Source organism: Lupinus angustifolius, chromosome LG10 (assembly GCF_001865875.1).
Source record: "Lupinus angustifolius cultivar Tanjil chromosome LG10, LupAngTanjil_v1.0, whole genome shotgun sequence".
NCBI classification, from domain to species: domain Eukaryota; kingdom Viridiplantae; phylum Streptophyta; class Magnoliopsida; order Fabales; family Fabaceae; genus Lupinus; species Lupinus angustifolius.
Window position 1 is genome coordinate 9,407,713 of NC_032018.1, and position 20,857 is coordinate 9,428,569.

The 20,857-nt window shown below is 30.9% G+C and overlaps 1 pseudogene; it reads left to right on the top strand.

Annotated features, from left to right (window-relative positions):
• On the top strand, nucleotides 13,796-15,972 carry LOC109358007 (annotated as a pseudogene).

Below are 20,857 nucleotides of genomic sequence, written 5' to 3' on the forward strand. Positions count from 1 at the left end.
TTACTTGATTATTATTTAAGAGCGCAACCCCACTTAATTTGATATCGAATTTATTTAATTTTCCAAATTCTGAGATTGTAATCCTTTAATTATACAATTGATCAAATTTGAGTAAAAATTGAATCTCTTAAAGATTTAATTTTAATAATTCATGCAACCTAATCAAATTCATATAAATATATTTGATTTGATGAGATTTGCATTGAAAATATTATTTATGGAAAAAATTGGTTTCAAAGTATTTTTGGGTCGGGCAAAATTGGGTATTCACACCTACCATGCCTTCAAATTAGATGATTATGGATGAGTTGTTTTCTCTTTGAGACTACATCACTAACTGAATGGATGCTCTTGATGCTCAGAATCAACAAATCCATTTTGAACTTCATCATCTCTTTTCTAATATGAATAGCATGGACATTGATGAAGACAACTCTGAGCCTGAGTCTTAGGTTATCTTTGTTATTAGGATTTTCTAGTTGTAATGTTTTCATGGCTTTGGACAATTTTCTGTTGTTTTGTTGTTTTTGTGGTTATGGTTTGAACAATGTTTGAACATCTTTTAACTTTCTCCTATGCTATATCAGTTTTATGATTACTTTTATGCTTGTCATATACACATTGTATATTGTGTATATATATATATATATATATATATATATATATATTGTGTTGAAAACTCTTGGCTTTTCTTCTTTTTAATTAAGTCAAAATGGGGAGAAAAGTTGGGAGAAATGTATTTTCTATCAAATTTCTTTCAGGCACATAACTCCAAATGTAAGGGGAGCATACAAAATAGGGGGACATACTCATGTCATCTCAACATATCTCAAAGTATGTTGCTCTCAGAAAACTACACTGTTAAAGAAGATATTGGTTTGTCATCATCAAAAAAGGGGAGATCGTGAAGAAGATCTTTGCTCCTGACCTTGGCACGGTTTTGATGAAGACATCAACATCACCAAAATGTAGAAAAGTGAAAAGGAAGAATACTTATGAAGACAAAGAAGACAAAGCTTCAAGACAAATTAGTCTAAGTCTAAATAGGTACTTCTATTCTATACTCTCGAATATACAGTAGTAGTAATGCTCAAACTACTTTTTAAGAAAATTGAAACACTTCAAGTATAAACAAAGCAATTTTCAAAAATAGTGTGTAACAGGTTACTGTATCTAAGTGATAGGTTACATAAGTGAGAAAACTAGTTACCCAACAAAAATTGTACAGGGTAATCGATTACTCAAGACTATAATCAATTACTCTAATTAAATTTTAAATGCCCAGTTGGACAGCGTATTTGAGTAATCGATTACTCAAGGTTGTAATCGATTACTGAGAGTTGTTGCATCAATTCTCAGATTTCAAAATGAATGGTTTTCATCCCAAACGAAATGGTTTCATTCCAATCAATTCATACCCTTCAAAGAGATGTTATGGCTGGTTGGAAAGTCTATTTAAGGGCATTGAAACTCAGAATCAAATGAATAACTCTTACACAAACTTTTAAACATAATTTTGAAAATTCTTTGAAATATTTTCTACACTTTTTTGCAACTTGTTCGTAAACTTTCAAAGTGAATTTTCTGAGTTGCTTGAAGTAAAGTGTTTCAAAGTTTTAAAAACCTGTAAGAGCATTATTACTTAGTATACAAAGAGTTATCGGATTGCAAGTGATATTACATTCGAAACTTGTAAAGACAATCATGTCATTGTTGTAAATTCTTCATTGATATTGTAGAAATCTTTCTTTCACAAGGGTGTGATAAGAAAGGGGATAGAGTCACTTGAAAAGGTGTTTTCCAAGAGTGGCATAAGTATTAGTGAGTATGTAAGGTACATAGAAGTCTCGGGGTGAGATTTTGTAATTACAACTCATAATATTTAGTGAAGAAATCTCTTGTGCAGCAAGAGTATTGGACGTAGCCTTTGGTGGACAAGAAGGTGAACCAGTATAAAATCTCGGTGTATTCTCTTCTCCTTTATCTCTTGATTTTTTTTACTTGTTAATTTTCTGCATAATTTCTCCGCTGCACTTAACTCTTGAATTTGTAGAAAAATGACCATAATTTTAAGTCAACTAATTCACCCCCCTCTTAGTTGCAATCTTAGTCTTACAGCTTTGTGAGAGGCAAAATTGACACTACTCTTTTTATATCCAGATCTGAAAAAAGACATTTTGTTAGTTCAAATTTATGTAGATTATATAATCTTTGGTGCAACTAACAATGTCTTGCATGGAACTGCAACAAATGAACAATGACATTTATGTTCATCAATCTAAATATTGCAAGGAGCTTTTGAAAAAGTTCGAGATGGCTAAATACAAAGAGACTTCAACTCCTATGGCATCATCTTACTATCTAGACAAGGATGAGAAAGGTAAGGCAGTAGAGGTAACCAAATATTGTGGTATAATCGACTCTTTGTTGTATTTAACTTCAAGTTGCCCTGATATAATGTTTAGCGTTTGCATGTGTGCTAGATATCAAGCCTCTCCTAGAGAATCACATTTTTCTACAATCAAACGCATTATGAAATACTTAAAATGAACCATTAATATGAGACTTTGGTATCCTAGAGATGCCTCACTTTCTTTACTAGGCTACTCTGACTTTGCTGGCTAAAAATTGGATCGAAAGAGTACTAGTGGTACTTACCACCTATTAGTTAGTTCACTAGTAAAAAGCAAGTGTATGTTGCTTTGTCAACCGCCAAAGCAGAGTATATAGTCGGTGGCATATGTTATGCGCAAATCCTTAGGATGAAGCATCAACTTTTTGACTTTGGTCTAAAACTTGATAAGATTCCTATCAAAACATATAGAAATAAGGCATCATTTTCTTATATGAGGCATACTTGATGAATCAAATCTAAACTTGCTTGTATTTGGTTCTTGTACAATCTTAATGACTTTCCTTTGTGATCTTGTTATATGTCTTTATGTTTTATTGCTTGAATGCATATTTCTTGTGCTTATGTGACTTCTTGTAGTTTTGGTTGTGTTTTATTGTGTATTGAGTCTTTAGGATATGTTTTTTCTAGTCATGTCTTAGCAAGCCTTAGAACAAATCTGAATTATACTCAAATCTGTGAAATCACTATATTTAATCAATTGTTTTGTATTTTAATCCATTAGCAGAGACATTTTCAGTGTCTTTAATCGATTATATGTGATTAGTCGATTACATGGGCATTTTTTTAAATTTAATCAATTAAGTAGGGCCTACATCAATTAACTGGATTTTGAGTTTCAGGGGCAAGCACGACCGGGTCATGTAAATGAGTTAATCGGTTAACGAAGCCTTAATTAATCAAATTAGCCAAAATTTTCAAATTGATATAATCGATTGACCCTGTTATTAATTGATTAAATCTTGTCTGAAATCCAAATATTCTTGAAATTGATCCTTGATTTCTTCATGGAAGTATATTTCGAGCAAACCCACTTTACCATTCCACTTCTCCACCTCAACCACCTCCTGGTGCTTAGTCTAGCTTAGGGTGTCTTAGTGCGTCCTAGTTAGGTTGGTTGTTAGGTTGTGTGTTTTGTTATTGTGTCTTATATCCTTCTGACTCTATGTTATATTATGTTACATTTTGCTAACCTTGCATTGTAATTTCCTTTCTTGTATTTGTCATGTATTTTTTGTTATTCGTTTTACTTTAATTTGAGTAGTCAATGAATTTTGTTTTGGTTATATTCTTTGCATTGATCCTTCTGTTTTTTTTGTCTATATACAATTGGATAATATGGTTTTTTTGTCTATATGCAATTGGATAATATGGTTTTTTGTCTCTATGCAATTGGTTTTTTTTTGTATTTTAATCGATTAAATGCAGACTTAATCGATTAAGTGTAGTTATCTTTCCATACTTTGGCTATATTCTTCATGTTTTATCATTACTTTTTTTATCATGCCAAATAAGGAAGAATGTTGTTGTTTGAGTTTTGTAGGTTTGCTACAAATTCATTGCTTTTGAAAAGAAAGAAAAGTTTACCCTATAAGCTAACCCCATGCATAAATAAAGGGAGAGAACAGAGTAAGGGGGAGCAACACATCAAGTTCATAGCAAATGCGAAACAAGTTGACTATCATCAACCAATTCAAATAAATTTTCACATAAGGATTTGTCATCATCAAAAATGGGAGATTGAGATTGTAGGTATACACTATCATAATGTTTTGACGAAGACAAGGATAATAGGCAAGCTTGAAGACAAGGACAACTCAACAAACAACAAGGCTAAGGCTCAAGTACAATCAAGAAGACTTAGGTTTAAGTTTTACATTTCTAGAGTCTTAAGATGATTGAGTGGATAGAGTCTAGGCTAGGTGAAACTTGAATGGAAGTCTCACTATCCTAAAATTGAATCAACCTAAAATGAGACTTGGATACATTCATACATGATTAACATTCTCATGCATTTACATATGGTAATATAATTTTGATGCATTAAACTTGGTTTATAACTTACAACTTTCGAAATCATGCATCATACATATTCACATCATGTAGAAGGTTCATCATGCATCAAACAAATGTTTTTCAACATAGTTAATTGATTACAACTTGTGTTAATCGATCAAATCAACATGGGAACCCATTAATCAATTAAGTAATGAGTTAATAGATTAAATGAAGTTACAGTAGTTGAAGTCTTGAATTTCATGTAGTCTTTAATTGATTAAAAAAGTGTTAATCGATTAAGTCCAACATAAAACAAATATGTATAAAAGCTGATCTTTTCCCCCCTATGATCATAACATCTTGATAATTTTAGAATTCAACTTTCATATTCTCCGAGTGAAAATTTCTTATTGTGGTAAAGGTTTTCATCTTATTTGATACAAGAAAAGAGAAAGGATAGCTTCATAGAAGCCAACTCATTATGCTTCATTGTATAACCATTCTTGCAAACCGTGCATAATCATACAATAATTTTATTTGGGTATTGTGAGATTTCTGGGTAGAGTTTAGCATATATTCATAAGTGTAATATTAGCATAATTAGGTGCACATCCCTTATACAAACTTTTGTTGACGATTGTTTTGTATTCTCTTAGGTGTGTTGGTATCATCTTGTAAGAGAGAATAGGATTTGGGAAATCCTAGATGCAGTTAGGTACTATGAGTATTCACTTATGCAAGAGTCTTGGTTGAGAGTTAGAAGTGGCTGAGGCCAAACTGTTAGAAGTGGTGTTGAGTATCCATTAGAAACGAGTGATAGGGTCAACCTATTGGAAACTCAAGGGCCAAGAAGGGAGTCTTTTAATTGGAAGAGTGTTTGTAAACAATTCTTTCATATAGTGAAGAAATCTCCCAAGATCATAAGGGGAAACCTAGACGTAGATTACGGTGGTTAACAATCGAACCATGAATAAAAATCATCATCTTCATTTTATCTATCCCTTATCTCTTCATATTTCAGTTTATCTATGCTTACAATACTTAGATTATATTGCTTACTGATTTTTTACATGCTTTGAAACTGCAATCAAATAGGCATAAATTCGTTGGTTATGTTGCATCTAAGTTTGGGTAGATCGCTGTAATTTCATGTGTAATGAAAACATTTTTCAAGAAAAAGGTTAATCGATTAAAGTTGGTATTAATCAATTAAGAGCAACTTGTATTAATTGATTAAGATTGCTATTAATTGATTAAGCAGTAAAATTTTTTAGAACTTCTCATTAACCGGAAAAGCGAGAATTTTTTTCTAATACACCTACGCACCCCTTCTTTAGGTGTCTGTAAGCCTTTTTTTTATCCAAAACTAAGAGATAAGTACCTTGGAGATTATTGCATCCTTTTTGCCCCAAATAAGTCTTCTATATCCCCTATCTAGAAGGACATTGTTAAATCTACCATAAAGCTTGGAAATGGTTCCATCCTTTAGCTGGGTAATGTTGATCATTCTCTCTGGTATTATAACTAGACGAGTATGGGTAAACTCTATCATATGGTGGATTTTGAGAATATTAACGACACTCAATTGTGTGTGAAGGACTTGTGGAAAAACCTTTGGTGGGATTTTAGTATGGTATACACCTTACTTCCTAACCATGTTAATGACCTCATTCCTACCATTCTGTTGTCATCGTCTCCTCATAATTCTAGAGGTTGAACTTGGGATAATAATTCATCGGGGTGTTACACTGTTAATTATGGTTATTGGTGGCTGAAAATTAATGAAGATCCTACCCCTACTCATACTCATTGGAGAATTCATGTTCCTGAAAAAGTTAAGTTTCTTTTATGGCTTTTTGCTCATAATTCTTTGCCTACTAACTCTATTGGTTTCATGAGGAAAATTTCTATCACACCCTTTTGTGGGAGGTACAACACTAAACTAATGATCTTCTCCATACATTCAGACATTGCGAGAACTCTTCCATTCTATGGTGTCTCTTGGAATTCACTGGTCAATCATTATGGTTTAACCAGTCATTCTTATCTTGGATGACTACTCATACTGAAAGCTTCAATGGAAATCTCTTCTTAGTAGGTATCTGGTGGCTTAGTGTTGGAGGAATCATACTATCTTTGAAAATATGACTTGAGATCTCTCTGATGTCTCTCAGAATGTCCATCATGACTTCAAGAATTAGACTGCTACTATACTCTATCAATTGAAGCATCTCTTATGAGTGTTCATTGGTGTCATGTGAAAGCATGGAGTGTGAAATTTAATGTGAATGGTAGTTGTAGACTGCAATATCACATAATGGGTACAAGTGATGTTATCCGCAATCATGATGACCTTTGGTGATCTAGGTTCAGTAGGAACTTTGGCAAATGATCTTCTATTCAAGCTGAGCTTATGGCCATTAATCATGAATTCGAGCTAGCTTAGAGTTTGGGTCATCCTAAGATTACTTTGGAGTTTGACTTCCTGGAAGAAATTCATGTCATTACCGACAAGGTGCAGACCAACTTGAACCTTATTGCTTGTGTGTTCACAACATCTTTGATCTTCTTAGAAGAAATTGGGACATTCAGATACATCATATCTATGGAGAAGGTAATATAAAGGCGAATTACATAGCTAAAATGAGCTTGAGACTCCAATAGGACTTTAGAATCTAAGACTTACCGCCCAAAGGAGCACTATCCATCTTGTAGATGAATCTTTCCCTTATGCTTTAGTTTTGTGGTTTTTCCTTCTCGATGTACTAAAAATCATTCATTTGTTAATCACTATTATCTTTTTAAATAGAAGTAATATACATGAATATTGGACCACATATTAACAATATAAAAACAATTATATCGACAATGAAGATCCACTATGTATTCTTTAGTTGAAGAAATTAAGATATATTAACTATTTTTGTATCTTTTTGTCTAATATTGTCATATATTAAGATAAATTAAATAATTATCTACAAAATGTATCAATAATTTAAAGGGAGTGATTTTACATATATAAAAGAGAAGAGTGATTTTGTAATCAAATCCTATATATGTAGAAATGGTCAATATATCTCAATTAATGAATAATTAATTAATTAAGAGTAATTTATAACAACATCCTGTGGAGTTTAACTTAATCACACTCATCACCAATTTTTTGTTTAAAAAATTACGTTTATCTCTCTTGCATAGTAGTAACTGTAAAGTATATATAAATTGTGATGATTTATATATGTGCAAAAATTGAGGAATGTTTTATGTATGGCTGGAAATGAGCGAACTGAGTCAAACCAGAGTTTAGCTCAGTTAAGCTTGATAACGATTTACTCAGCTCGAGTTCGATACGAGTTATTTTTTAGTTCGAGTTTGGCTCGACTAAAATTTGCGAACTATTCGGATAAGTTCAAATTGATTAATTTGGACAACTCAAATAAATAAATAATTTTAAAAAATACTACAAAGTGTTATACATATAAATATAACCTCATATATATAATAGAAATAAAAAATAATAATGAATGAGTCGTGACATAATAACAATAAAAAATTAGTTATATATATATATATATATCGATCCAACTCATTAATCTAACGAGTCGAACTGTATCCATCTCAAATTTGGCTCGTTTATTTAACGAGCTTAATTTCCAGCTCAAGTTCGACTCATTTGATTCATGAACCAAGTTTATCGAGCTTAATAGCAAGTGAAGTTTCAAACGAATACTAAGTTTCATTGTCAATCCTAAATTTATGTATTTTCATTAAAACACACAAAATGTCAGTAAAATTTGTGCAAATAGGAACAGTACAGTTGCTGGGTTTAAACTAGCTCACATTTAATTTCTTGTAGCATTTCCAGTACAGTTGTTGGGTTTAAAATAACTCACATTTAATTTCTTGTAGCGTTTCCAGTTGAGTTAGCTCTTCAGTTCTGATGATTGACAATTATATATTATATAAGTAATTTATATAACCTGAGTTATTATATTAGGTGCATTGTTTTTTTAAAGGATTTTGCTAAATACGACGCTGGAGGATTGAACACGTTATTACTCTCGCTTTAAATTTGAGAAAGGTTGCACTTATATTGTTTTATTGAGAGTATTTTAGTCCATTTTATTTTTTATTTTACCAGTTTAGTCATTTAAAAAAGAAGAGACCTAAAATGGTTTTCCAAAATTTCAAATGTGGATCATATTTTTTTTAGCATGTTTTATAATAATTGGTAGGCCTAATTTGACTCAAAAAGAACTTACTTAACCTATATTTGAGAACTGAAATGAGTATTTACTCTATTTTATTTTATTTTATTTTATTGAAAGTCATGAACTCAATAACTTCAGTGTTTGAAAACTAAACTGAAGTATCACTTAGCACGTCCTTTGTTAAAGATACAATTATGTTATTACATGCATCATATTAATATATCTAACACAATATCAATTAATAGAATAGAAACTTATTGTCTCATATCATATGTTTTATGATGTCTCGTACTAATTATAATGAAGTAAAAATAACTATAGTAATAAATGTTTAAATTTTTTAATTGACATGATATATTATTATTGTAATGTAGCAACATATGAGACATAATCTGAGATGATATATCTTAATTCCATTTGAGAAAGAATAAAGATTTGTAAGCAACCTTTCGTCTAAGATCAGGTGGCCCATACAACTTTATATTCCATGATAACTAGTGACAATTATACATGACTAAGCAAACACTTACTCTCTCATTTGTTTTCTCCTTCATTCCCATGATAACGAGTGACATACTCCCTTGGTCCTCACTTCCTATTAATTTGAATTCATTGACTAACTTTACACATTTGGATCTCACACCCAACTATATGTGACGTAATGTTAGATAAACAAAACTCTACATACACTTAAAAGAAGGTTCAATTCACAAATAAATTTTTTTTTCCAATTAATCGATTAATAACCAATTAAACATTGTATTTTTAGATTAATGGGGTGATAATTAATTATACACGGTGATCAATCAATTCTGATTTTGATAAATGATTGAGAATTGACTATTGACCAATTATCAACAAAAAATTGGAAATCAATTGAATTGAATGAAATCAAGAACGAACCAAGATCTTTACTAGGAGGTGGCCTCTTTGTCATATGACTTTTATGTTAAAATCATTATAATTGGAGAAATATCTATTCTTTAAATATCTTGAATTTCATAGTTTCACATAATTAAATAAGAAAAAGATATATATTTTGATTCATGTTTTTTATCTTTCTTTGTTATGTCACAACATTTTCTTCAACCAAATTCTAGAGTTCCTAAGAAGACTGTATTCTTTCCCTGTTACGGGGGAAATTAAATTTGTTATTGATTTAACGTATTAGGGACCTTAATCGTTTCTCATGTGTTAACAAATATGATTCTTATTATTTCATATAGGCCAACATGAGTATTCAATCATTAAGTCTCATATTAGTTTTTAGAAGTCATAAGTTATTAGGATTAGACCATTTATTTTATAACCTCTTAAATAATCACCAAAAATAATTGTTTTGGAATAGATGATGCCAAAATATTAACTATAAAATACGAACTTCTAACAATCTCTTACTTGGACTTTATATTTTCTTAAAACAATTGTTACATTTTCTTTATGTGCACATTTGCATGTTTATTTTTACACATATCCTTAATATGATCCAATAAATAAATATATATATATCAAATATGGAACCACTATAACCTCCGTTAATATGAATACCTAATTTTATTATACTCATTATCCACATTTAAAAATAAAAATAAAAATAACATATCTTAAAGGCTAAAACATATATTAAAAAATGTGATCAATCAAATCAAGGAGAACAAATAAATTATGAAATTTCAAAATTTTCCTTCATTTTTTTCAAATAAAAATAAAATGAGATGTTAAACTAATTTTATGAGAGATACCATTTAAAAAATGCTTATGTCAAAAATCAAAATTAAAAGATTTAGTGAGTCATTTTAGACTAATTAAAGGATGGATTCCCTCTCAATAAAAAAGTTGTTAAAAGTCTCTATATAAATAGTGAGAAAGATTCACAACAAAGAGGTGTCTCAATTCTTGTGTGAAGTCGCCATTTTCCAACATATGAAATTCTTCTATGTCATACCTCGATCCACATGCTAGTTGACAACTTTCCAACATTCTGCCATGTGGTAGTATCCCATATGTGAATCACCGCTGAGCATTGTTTATGTCACCTGCCGCAAACATAGGTGCCACGCATCAAAGTGCCATTCGTGCCAGTGCGCATTTGCCTTGTTGGACCCACAATCTCATCATGTAAGTCCACACACAATCATGTTTCTTCTATGCCGAATTAATACGAGCCTGCAATGTCAACCCTTGTCCCTTCCTGTAAGGAAGGAACCATATTTTCACATATAGTTTAACTTAAAGAAATAAAAAAATAGTACTTTGTGATATGTGTGCACTCACCTGCATGAATGAAGCAAAAGTTGGTTCAAACCTACAAGAAGCGGCACTAAAAACTAATCTACGGGGAGTTATAGAAACTCTGTTGAGTATATCCCTAACGTACCGACATTTAAAGGATAAAATACGACATACTATATATACATACCCATACCACGTATCATGTGACTATAGGTACTACATATACAACTGAGCTTTGGAGTATTCTCAAAGATAGGAGTTAGACTAAGAGTAGGGTATTAGAAACTTGGTGGTGGAATTATACTTTGTAACTATTATCAAATATCACAAGTTGGCAAGCAAGAAGCAAAGGTGTGTGATTCAAGTCCAAGTCACGTCATGGCCGGACTAAACTTCTAGGCTTCGGCTGAGTACCAAACGTAGGCGACTCTACTCCAGACGGCCCATGGTTGAAACCACACAATTGACCAGTCTAGAGAGTGGACATAGTTGATCGGACAAAGCCCAAACGACACAAATGTGTATGTCGTTTGCGCCTTGTGTCAACTTCTTCCATGCAACAAGCATAGGCCTAATATGCAGCTGTGAGGGGTAAAGTAGGCTATAAGTAAACTATCCATAGAGTATGGACATGTCACAACCACTCGACAAGGTTAAAGCAACCCTCCCTTGTCTATGATAGACTCGACAAAATAGATGTTCGACCATATTCCAAAAGCATCTACCAAAGAATATTCAATGTCGTTCTCCTCTGGAAATAGGGGGCACCCCCATAAGTAATTTAACACCAAAAACTTTATATTACTCTTGCATTCTATTCTCTACACTCATATATCTCTTACTTACTATCTTGAGTGTCAATATTTTTTCAAGTACCCACCCAAGTGCTACGGAGGCAATATTCAGATAATACCCTGCCCAAAATCTACCATACCAAAGAACAATAACAACAACAAACTTCTTCTACATACAAACACTGTAATTTCTAAGGATCAGAATATTGTAGGTCATGGTCACAAAATTCACCTACAATCCTATGATCTTTGTACCAATTCACGCGTTCTAAATTGTGGTAGGTTTGCAACTCGATTCACAGCAGATGGAGACATGTTTTGCAGCCATTAGAAAAACCAACCATGGATCTTCACATAGTTTAAACTTCAAAGATGTGTCCTTTTTGCGTTATGTATCCTATTTGTTGATTTCATGGCACTTCAGAGATAAGGTGGAAAAAAAAAAGGAGAGAATTGGAAAGAGATGGATGATGGCCACAAAGTTTAGGGAAGTCAACAACCCAAATCAAAACTAGTTACAAGTTATGGGTTGACCCATTTAGGGCTTATTTTTATGGGTTGACCCATTTATAATTTAGTTTTATAGATTATGCTACTAAAGTTGTGAAATTTGATATTTTTAGTCTCATTTTAACTTATACAAATTAATAAATTTAAAGTGATTATACATAATAAAAAATATAGAAGGTTAACCTATGAACTTAATGTAACTTATTTTAATAAACTTAGTCCAGTATTAGGTTTAAAAATATTTACTTTGCATCTTAACCATCAATTTTAGGAAAATTCTATGATTTTAATTAATGAATAAATTTAAACTATTAGATTTCCGTAATATTAATGACTAAAATGTGAAATTTTTTGAAACTTATTCTTGGAGTAAATTTTAAAAACTTACTTGTAGTATCAACTGCAACTTACAACAACGAGCCAACAAAATGTAATTGTTAATAATTGTTGTTGGCTTTATCTTTTCCTATACAACTTCTCCTCTCCCTCTCTTTCCTTTAATATCCCATCATTGCTTTTGTGAAGCCCAACGTCTTTGTGAAGTTTCATATGACAAGATGACTCTAACGACTTCAAACATTAACAATTCATTGACTCTAATGTAGAAGAATAAACATTGATGGTTTGTTCGGGAGTTGAATATTGGAGGGGAGGAATGAAAGGTTTGGGAGGTCATCTCAAAAGTGTATTTCATAGCTCTCAAACCTTTCATTTCCCTTCCTTCTCCTACAAAGTCCAACTCCCAAACAAGCCCTACGGGGGCTAGCTAGGGTTGGATATTGAGAAGATTATATTTTTTCTGAAGTTTTTTGTTGCAGAGTTTTTCTCTCTTACTTTGCAACTAAATTCAACCATTCCAGATGCAGTACAGTGATAATGAGGTCAGCGATGGAAAGAAGGCAAGGCCTTATAAGGGCTCCTACTAGACTTGATGGAATATAAGGCGGATTTGGCTAAGTGGTGTTGTAGTAATGTACTGTATATTTATGGTATATATTGGACTAATTGTTCTTCATGTTTGACTGAGGATTGAATCCTCTCTCAGTAATTTGTGTATATAAAGTTAGAAGTGTAATCTTGATATAGATATGATTTGTAGTTAATATTATACATATCGTTGTGAACCCTCAATTTTGTCATACCTTTTATTTTTATCTTATGCATAATAAATCATCATTTTTTAATGAAGTTACAAATTAATATTGTCGGGTATGAATCATGTGTTACCAAAGAATCCACTACATCATCAACTTATTTAACAGATTTATCCCTAGATAATCGTGGTGCCTTTTGGGTTATTTCTTACTATTTGTGAAAACAAAGTTATCCCTCAACGCATTTTTTTGTTACAAATATTATCATAATACCAATTGTAATCATTGGAAGAAAACTAATCTGAAAAAGGTATATCATAAGCTCCTCAAGATCAAGCTTTAATGTTGGAAATTACAAACCATTTACTTACAATATGAAAGTTACATGAACTGAGTTTCGCCTTTAAAACAGACAATATGACGCGAGCAGTAAAATGAAATAAAAAATGAAAGAACAAAATAGGGTACAGCGAGATTATATCAAAAAAGTATTGCCGAAGGAGGACCTCTTTGCATCTAGAACACCCTTCGTTAAACACTTAACTGCCACACTTTGGTCTTGAAGTAGGCCTTACAAACTATGTTGCAGCTTATTGCACTAGGCTTCTTCTTACCCGTAGAGTCCTCAAGACACTTGAATTGGACAAGGAATATGGGGGGCGCGTAGAGGCTACTGGAGATGATTTTTTTTTGAACCTGCTGAGACCAGGAGGCCATTCCGTGCTCTCCTTTGTTTGGTCTTATTAGGACCACCATTGGAAATCCTGTTTTTGGTGCCCTCAAGGGAGTTTTGGGTGGGGGTTTGGATATTCCCCAGTGACAAAAGGTTTGCTGGTTTTTGATAAGAAGAAGAAGGAGCTGGATGCTGAGGTTCACCGCAAATATATCTTTTGTGGACATGTTGCTAACTATATCAAGATCCTGATCAAAGATGAACCTGAGAAATATCAGACACACTTTAGTGAATATATCAAGCTGCAAAGAAGTCAGCGAAGCAGACACAGAGCAATACATACAGAATGCAACACAACACAGATTTGCATACATTTGCAACAGAGACGAGATTATGTAACACAGAGAAAACAGACCAGATTACACAGAAACAGAGTGACATACACAAGCATACTTAGATCCATACATATCATTTTTTCAGACCACAAACACATCGATCAGAGAGAAGGCACACCAATATCACACACAGATCACTACGCAAACAATAAGCAAATCATAATAGGATCAATCACATAATGAATTCAGAAAAGAAGAGTCAGTTGGAGGTTACAAACTAATGCATAAGCAGTAACAGTCAACCAGAATTCATCACATATTCCCTTGATTTACAACACATTATTTTCGGACAGTTATGAAATTAAGGGGATATAATATAGTCAGACAGATTTTTTTGAGGAGGATATCAGGGACAATTAAACAAACGCAAACCAGAAGGCACATTGGTTTCAGTTACACAATCAACCTAATTGCAGCAGTAAAGGGCAATCATAGAGCAGAATTCTTGCAAGTTACTGAATCAAAGTTGGCAGCCTAGGGGTCTACCTTAAAACAGTATAAAAGGGGGGCACTCAGTCAAAAAGAAGAGGAGAAAATACAGAGAAGAAGAGAGCATAGAAGAAATACATATCACATAACATAGCATATAACACGCACACAGAGAGAGGGGCAGAGGAAGAGATTACATAGGGGAGTCAGTAAAATTCAGAGAAGAGAGATAGGGTTATATTTCACAGGCATCATAAATCAAGAGGACGGTGACATATACGTCATACAAGAACACAGGGTATATACTCAGGTAAGCATTCAAACTGTCAAAATGTGTTTCATGAGCATACTTTGCTTTATATGGCTTATGCATTAAACCTATAGGAGTAATTCATAACTGTTTCTAATCGATCATTCCACATAAACACATATACATATAATGGACTGGAATAAAAAAAACATGATTGAAATTTGTTTTAGTCTATAGGTTTCCACCATTTAAGGATTAGGCAAAATTTCAATAGCGAAAGGGATTATTCCCTTGTCATTACTAATCTGGAACCTAATTGAATCTCATACAACGGGTGAGGGTTCATGAGAAATAAGGAGAGTAATTACCTCTCCCCCGATTTGTTATGAATAACCACCGAAGGAAGACGCCCTGGCTCTATCAACGTAGCATATATCCTCGGTACTCTTTGATCTGTTTTGGCTCAGCCATGAATGACTCTGGATTATCATTCTGTAAAGGTCAATTAAAATGGTATGAGTTCATGAAAAAAATAGAAAACCAAGAATCAATAGAAGGCAGTGAATTGATAAAAATAATAATAAAGCAATGGTTACCGGATTCGGAACCACCATAACCCATCGGAGGGAGGCTGAGCCGTCGTGAACCACCCGATTCAAATTCGGGGTAGTGGCTTTGAGACCACAGCGTAGCCGAGAAGCCTTAGAGTGTTGACATTATTGTCTTCCTCCATCAATTTAAAGCCGATATCGGAGAGGATAAAAATGGAGTTGGGGGATTTCAATTCCCCTTGCTGCGAGAGACATGGAGAAGAAGAACTCGCGAGGAGGCATCATCGCGCTACCACCGGTTCCGTCTCGCCTCCATCGGAGCGAAGCCACCGGCAAGGCACAACCCGTCACCACCTTTTTGGAAGCTGAAGCCGTCGCCATTGGAGAAGGAGAATCCGCCACCATCGCCGTCGAAGGAGTGAAGAAGAAGGAAGGCTAGGGATTGAAATTCCCTTTTTGTTTTTTTCTCCAATTTAGGGTCAAGAGACCCGTATGAGGTTAATCCCCTCATCCTTCTTTATTTCATTTTTTCTCATACACCTTTGTTTTTTTTAGTTAATTGTTTGTTAGTGTATTTGTTTTTTTTTAATTCAGTTTTAGTGTTTAAACAAAATAAAAGTTCTCTGACTTAGTTTTTTTTACTAAGTTAAAATTGAAAATTCGCATAAAAGAATTATTGACTCTATATACATACAATTTTACGTAAAAGAATTACTAACTCGTATATATACAATTTTACATAAAAGAATAATCAATAATATTTTACTAAGTAAGTTAAATATGAAATTTTTATAGTAACGTTATGGTTAGAGTCGTCTCTAACTTCTCTGGAAATGAGGAGAAGATGTATGATCAATATCGTCTCTAAGCTATTCATTTTGTATACATGAAATAATTCTCAAACCTATTTTATTAATTAATTCTATAGTTATAAAAATAACGCAACTATCTTGTTAAATATGAAATTTTTATAGGGAGGTTATGGTTCGAGTCGTCTCTAACTTGTCTAAAAATGAGAAGATACGACCAATATCGTCTCTAAGCTATTAATTTTGTATATATATATGAAATAATTCTCAAACCTATTTTATTAATTAATTCTATAATTATAAAATAATGTGACACTATATTGTTAAAAAAGTTAAATATATAGTGAGGTTATGGTTCAAGTTGTCTCTAACTTCTCCGAAAATGAGAAGGAGCTCTATAACCAACACCATCCCTAAACTACTAATTCTATATGTAGATAATTAAGAAGTTATTTTATCACTAAAATCTATATGTATAAACAATTAGAAACTATTCTACCAAATAAAGTTTTTGAGAATTTTATAATGAAGTTATGGTTCGAGTCGTCTCTAACTTCCTTACAAATAAGGAGAAAGGTTTACGACCAACACCGTTTCTAAGCTATTAGTCTCATTAAATCGAAACAATTACATATTAATCAATTCAATAAATCAATACTTTCAAAACTATTGATATTTTCTAAATCACTAACAATTAGCCAAAATAGCTAAACAAATTTTGAACTAAGAACTACGTAGTCTTGATTTCCCTATTATACATATGGATACGTAGGAGTAGGATAACCTCTTGTCAGATACAAATAAAAAAAAGTATAAAAATATTCGGTTTTACTAATTGAATTTTAAATGAATAAGTGTTAAGGGTATAAAAATCTGTGTGATTAGCGAGGGTACCATTTTAATACGGGCGGACGGGGTGCTAATACCTTCCCCGATCCGTAATCGACTCCCGAATCCAGAGTCTATATTCAAAGACCATTTTTATCCAAATTGGGCATAAACTAAGAGTTTTTTATGTTTTAACTGCAAAAAACGTAGTGGCAACTCCAAATCAATCGGAAGAGGTAGAATCCGAGTTCGCCTCTCCCTAAGTCGCAGGGTCGGTCTTCCAACTGAAAGTCGGGTCGCGACAATAGTTAGTAAGATTATTTACCATTCATTTATAATATTTTTATTTAAGATTCAATAATATTAACTATAGATGGTGAACGATGTTTTGACAATATAAAAAACTGTTACACTATCGCCTCATACATTTTTTCTATATCATTAAGAGTAAATTATACTCACATCTCCTAAGTTTAAGTGAAATTACACAAATCACTCATCTCTTTTCTATACATACACAAACCACCTAATTTATATACATACATTACAATGACTATTGTTGCAAGATATATAAGTGTAATTTTTAAAAAAAGAAAAAGGGTGATATGTGTAATTAAGTTAAACAAAATATGGTATATTGTGAAAACAAATTAAAATAATATGCGAGTCAATACCTATCTATTATTTTTGGTACGTAAGAATATAGTATAAGAGTGATTTAAACAATATCTCCTTAGAATTGTTGATGCACTTTGCGACGAACTAAATATAATGAAGAGATGTTGACTTTTGTAGTATTTGGATTTTTCTCCACAATATATCATATTTTGTTTAACTTAATTATGTTCATCACCTTTTTTCTGTACAAATTAGCAAGTTACCCGTGCATTTGCACGACTAGTATTGTTTGTTGCATGATTAAGAACATACATATTACATGTAGATTGTCTCTCTAAGTATAAAAAAGAACTTGAAAATTTCTTATTTTGAAATTGATATATCCTTCAAAATTTAATGTCACTCATTGTTCAATTTGACAAAGTTTAAATATATACAATATCATAGTGTGGAAGAACTTAATTTTATGATCTGGAAAACAAAAAATTGTAAATGAGTTTAAAAATTGATGAGTTAATAGGTTGAATGTTTGGCCCTCATTAGCATTACACATATCAATAGAATCAGAATTTTTGTGTTCTTTTTTCATCACATGATGATATTATCAAGTTTAAAAATATTTGCATCAACAAACTTAAGAACTCATTGAATTAGATTGTAAATATTTTTACTTGTAATTAAACTCAAAACATACTCATTTATTTGATCAACAATTTCAATAGTTGACTCAAGTACTGTCCTTGTTTATAATTTTTTTCATTTTTGGTGTTCTTCTAGATTTGCATAAGTACTTTGAACTATGACATATATTAGATTATCAAAATTAACAAATATATATGTCATTAGATAGGGAATGACGTAGTTATGAGAACTGTAAAGAAAAATAAATAGTACAAACTAATGTTATTATATTTTTTGTTGAAGCGATTATGTACAATTATTAATAGTTTATTATAATATTTTAAAATTGTAACATTGTCTTGATTATATGTTTTAATTTCATCTATACAATTTTAATACAAGAATATTTTAATGATCTGCAATGAATGATATATGACATATAATATGATTAAATGATATTAATTGAGAACATTTTAAAATCTATTTAAATGTGTAATTACTACATATTTCATTTACTATATTTAAAATATCTTTTTAAAGCTTCATAACAACTTTAATACATAATTTTAAAGTAGAAACTAAATCATCATAAATAATGCCAATAATTCCTAATTATAGGAAAAGAAGCATTTGAGAATTATCAAGTTTTCTTTTTAATTAGTATTAAAAATGATTAATTTTATGAAATAAATTAAATATCATCAAATTTCCTCATTAATTATAATATCATAGTTCTTTCTATTAATAATACAATTGGATTCCTGATATTAACGCACTTTAATGATATCAAATGAGAACGTTTTAAGATCTATTTAAATAACTAGTATTAAACATTGTTATTTTATGAAATAAGTTCACTATGTATCATTTTTAGCTCGACATAATAATAACAAATTTCCTTATTAATTGTAATATAATAGTTCATTCTTTCTATTAATAATAATATTTGATTTATGATATTGAAATTTTAAAAAATTATTAAATAATATTAATTGAGAATGTTTTAAGATATATTTAAATGCATAATTACTACATATTTAATTTTCTATTTTTAAAATATTTTTTCAAAGTTTCATATTAACTTTAAAATATAATTTTTAAATTGAAACAAAATCATGGTTTTTTTATCAGCAATTGTTAGGAAGTTAGTATTTTTGCGGGTGATACTCGAACACTCAATCTCATTCACTCCAACCCTAACCATCAAACTACCTTATAACTTTTTTTTTTAAATTTGCAATGGGTGATACTTGAACCCACAACATCTTTCATTATACTTCTTAAACTTTTTCACTTTAATCATCATATCACCTTATGACTCACAATCATCGTTATATATTTGTTAATATTCATTAATTACTTTATATATTTCATAATGGTTACGAAGATTCCTTATATATATATATATATATATATTCCATAATTATTCTGTTTATTTACTGTTATAATTTTTAATCTTCTTAATCTACTATCATTAATATTTTGTTTATGTTATATTTCATATTGTTACTATTATAATATAGCAATCGTTAAAATATGATTAAATTTCTTAATTACATTATATATTCTATAATTGTTACGAAGATTCTTTATATATTCTATAATTTATTTGTTCTTTCTGATAGGTCTTGGTTTATTTTGTTAATTGATTCTTTTGATTTTGTATATGATCCGCAAATTTATATTCTATTTTTGTAACTAATACAAAAAAATTTCAACTATTCTATTTCTTCATGAGTTTCGAATCATATGTTATAATTCTACCCATTTATAATCATAATAAGAATTGCTTAAAATTTGGAAATCATAAATAATTTAAACAAAATATATTTCCTATTGTTACTATTATAATATTGAAATTGTAAAATATAATTATAAATTCTTTATATATTCCTTAATTACATTATATATTCTATTATTATTGTTACGAAGATTCCTTATATATTCCTTAATTTAGTTGTTTTTTCTCACAGGTCTTGGTTTATGTTGTTAATTGATTTTTTTCATTTTGTATCTGATCCGCAAATTTATATACTATTTTTGTAATTGATACAAAAAATTTCAACTATTATATTTCTTCATGAGTTTTGAATCATATGTTATAACTCTACCAATTTATATCCATAATGAGCATTGCTTAAAATTTGGAAATGATAATTTAAACAAAATATAAATCAAATCAATTGGTTATCACAATCAAAATCCATTAGTTATATTTCTGCAAATTTATCCCTCATAATGAGGAATGCCTAAAATTTGGAAACCATAAATAATTTAAATAAAATATAAATAAAATAAAAAATAAAGGAATTATTCTTCTCCATATATGGGAATGCCAAAAAATCAAGAAGCAAAGAATAAATATATTATATTGTGTTGTTTTTGGACATACAAACAGACCAAGTAAAAGTAGTTAATTCACTACTATGCT